The following is a 3,900-nucleotide window of genomic DNA, read 5'->3' as shown; positions in this document are numbered from 1 at the left end:
AGTTTGTACTGCAGAAGGATCCGTGTGTGCCGCGTCTTTCCTGCCGGCGGGAGATAGCGCGGGACAGCACTCACCTTTAGTTTGTAATAGGGAGATCACAGAACACACCCTGAGATTTCTGAATTCGTTGTCACCAAAGAAATATTTAGACAGATATATGTTAACAAAGAGAACCGTATGCTAAGGGCACAAAAAAACCAAATAATTCCAAGATCGGTCAACCAGAGAATGAGAAAGTATGGAGGCTCAATGAAGCTGGTGCAAAGAATTATTTAATGGCCTTTCATGAGTAACTGATATAACACCCACCTATTTATAGATATAGGCCTTTTTAACAGCATGATCTGTATTTTTATATGCAACTCTGGTAGAAAAGACCTAGTATTTGTGCAAAATGTCTTATTTCATGTTATTCTTGATGCCTCTCTTTCTCTACTATATATTCTCCAGCCACAATCTCTAAGCTTTCTATATAAAACTGTATAAAGAACTTGGTAATTTATAAATAAGTAAAATAAAACACAAAAATTAGCATCTGTGATATACAGCACTGCTAATACAAGGCAACTACTATAATTTGTCTATGTAATTTATGATCCTGCCAGCTACTTATTAATATTAAATTGAAAAGTAGATAATTATATATAAAGTTTATTCTGTCTCTCAGTTCTTTACCAAGATATACATAGCTCATAATATCAGGGAAAATGTCCAGTTTCCTGTGGTCTCAATTCCAGTAGCAGTCTGCTTTGTACTACCAAAAGAAAAGAACTGAGATGGCCACGGTAACCATTCATGAAGTTGAGTTTAATTATGTCAAACAATAAAGTACTTACCCAATATTGACAGGCATGAATCATGGGCTTCTGTTGTCCAAAAGGTAGGCAATACTATAAAAGTTGGATGATTGTCTTGAAAGTTTATTTTACCAATATTATATCTGATAAATGTAGACTCATAAGAAAACATATGTCATATTTTCCTTCCTACATGATGGTTATCTTACTAAAGATGATTTTTCCTCCCCACCAACTGATCTTTTTCATTCTCATTCCCACACTCCCATAGTCTACACACAAAATCTATTTCCCCTTTTCAGGGATGTTCATGTGTCCCATCTAGAGCCTTCCCTGTTACTGAGCCATGATTTCAATATTGGCTGTACAAATTTCCATTCTGACCAGCAATAATAAGTGTTCACCTTAGTTTACATCCTTGTCAACATGAGCTGTCATTTGTCTTATTGATTAGTCATAATGGGTGTCAGGTGAAATTTCAAAATTGTTTTGATTTTCATTCCCCAGATCACTAAGTAGGCCATTTGAGTTTCTTCTTTTGAGAATTCTTTATTTAGATCTTTATCATGCTTTAATTGGATTTTTTTCATAAAATTAAGATTTTTGAGTTCTTCATGTGTAGTTGGTAAATAAAAAAAAATAAAAACAAAAAAACAACAAAAAAAACTTTCCCAGTTTGTAACCTACTGCTTTGTCCTAATGTCCTTTGCCATACAGAAGATTTCTTTTTCCATTTCATGAGGTCCCGGTTATTAATTGATGAGTTTAGTGTCTATGTTAATCGCCCCACTAAGAAAGCACTTTCCTGTGCCAATGACATTGAAGCTATGCTCCCCTCTCTTTTCTATCAGCTTCAGTGTACCTGGTTTTATATAGAGGTCCTTGATGTATTTGGAGTTGAATTTTATGCAGGGTTATAGGTATGGATCTATCTTCATTCTTCTTCATGGAGCCATCAAGTTAGATCAGCAGCATGTTTGAAGGTGCTATCCTTTTTCCAGTGTATATTCTGACTTCTTTTTTAAAAAAATAGTTGTCCACTGGTATGTGAACATGTCTGTGTCAGATAGGATCCCATCTCTGAGAAGAGAAGTGGACAAAACCTCCCATCCTTACTCTTCCCCCCCCCCAAAAAAAAAGCTATCTCCAATTGATAACCACTCACAAAAAAAAGTCCAATGGCGTCTGACTGAGGATACAAACCATGCTTAAGGCCAGATCTCATGGCCAGCAGTAAATAACCAATGTAAAATTAATTCTTTGGAAGTTCTTTATCTCATAAGACTTTGATAGGGATTTTTTTTTAAATTAACATGTTCTTTGCATATATATTATGACTTCTGATTTTCTGCTTTTATGGTACTCTCATATGTGAGAACATGTGTGTCTTTTCACCTCTATACATTTCATTTCTTAATCTGGATTATGGCATAGAAACAAAAAAAATTAATGATTCATATAAGATTGTGGTCCATTTTAACTGCTGTTTTGTTTCTAAGAAAAAATATCATGACTAAGGTAACAAAGGAAAGCATTTAAATGGGTGTTGTTTATAATTTCAGAGACTTACTCGTTTATTGTCATTTCAGCGAGTATGGTAGAAAGCAGGTATGAACAGTGCTGAAGAAGTAGTTGAGAGTTCACTTCTGATTTCCAAATTATAATCTACCTCCCAAGGTTGTCTTTTTCCATTCTTTCTGCTAGCCATGAGGACTTCAGTCCTTTTCCCCCATGCAATTATTTTAAATTGTTTAAATATTTTAAAATGTTCATAAATTTAGAATTACTATGACTATGTTGCCTTATTTAACAGTGGCTTCTTAATAAAGTGAAATTATCTCTTAATTATAAGTAAAGATGTGTTATTCTAAACAATTACATTTTATATATCATAACATTTTGTTCATTCACTTTTCAAGTTATGTTATCCATAAAAAAAGTAAGTCTAGATCTGTTTCATGCCAAGCCCAATATACAATAGCTTATCAGTCAAACATTTAATGAATATATGCATTACATAAATGCATAGTCAATATGTTAAGTCTGGGTGCCTTTGTAACCTTTTTCCTTCTTTTCCCTAGAAACTTTCATATCACAAGCAAAATGGAATTTATAGATCTAATTAAGGCTCAGTTACCTTAAAAAGGTAAGATTATAAGAGATTATATGCCTAGGACAGATATAATTTCAGGAATTCTTATTTTGATTTTCATTTTATTTACTGAAACTTCTCTTTACATTGGATGTATTTTATCAACTACACATGAAGAACTCAAAACAACCATCATATACTTATACAGTATGTATATGTATTTATACACCATGTATTTTTATATATATTATACATATATGTTTATATAGTGTATATTGTATTTATGTTTATATGTAGTATATTTGTGTGCATTTATATACTATGTATATATATATGCATATGAGACTCATATTTTCATAGAACTACCTGTTTTTTATTTCTTCCTTATCAATTTTGTAGTCTATTTTACCTTTAATTATAATTTTTTATTTTCTTCTGTTTTTTAAACTTACTGCTGATTTATTTCAGGGCTAATGAGTTGAGTGGTTGTCTTAAACTTTCCTTATGTTCTACCAAGTAGATTCATATTTGTAAACTCCTCTGTAAAATGGGTTTTAGAAATATATCACAATTTTGGCAAATACACATTCTATTTCTATTAACATTCAGATATTTCAATTATATTATAACTCATCATATATATATGAGGAACATATACATATATATGCATATATATGATTTGTTTTTCTCTAAAGACATGCAGGATTTTATTGTAATTTGTTATCATTTTTAAAAATTGCAATTATTCCCAAATAAAGAGCAACATATTTTATGTTTATTCATATTGTAAGGAAGAAATTTTAAAAGACAGAGTGTAACAGTAAGTTCAGAAATATCGAAGAATTGGTTAAAATCATGTAAAAGAATCTGAACTTTTAGGACTAGCATTCAAAATGTCTTTTTTTTTTTGACTGTAGTTTATTTCAGATATAGTCAAGTTGACAACCAAGAATAGCCATCACAAGTCCACCTCTTTTCAACTTGACACACAATCATAGCTTCTTATGTCAT

The sequence above is a fragment of the Mastomys coucha genome, chromosome X (genome assembly GCF_008632895.1).
Source record: "Mastomys coucha isolate ucsf_1 chromosome X, UCSF_Mcou_1, whole genome shotgun sequence".
Lineage (NCBI taxonomy): Eukaryota > Metazoa > Chordata > Mammalia > Rodentia > Muridae > Mastomys > Mastomys coucha.
The sequence above is the reverse complement of the archived record's forward strand: the minus strand, read 5'-3'. Positions refer to the sequence as shown.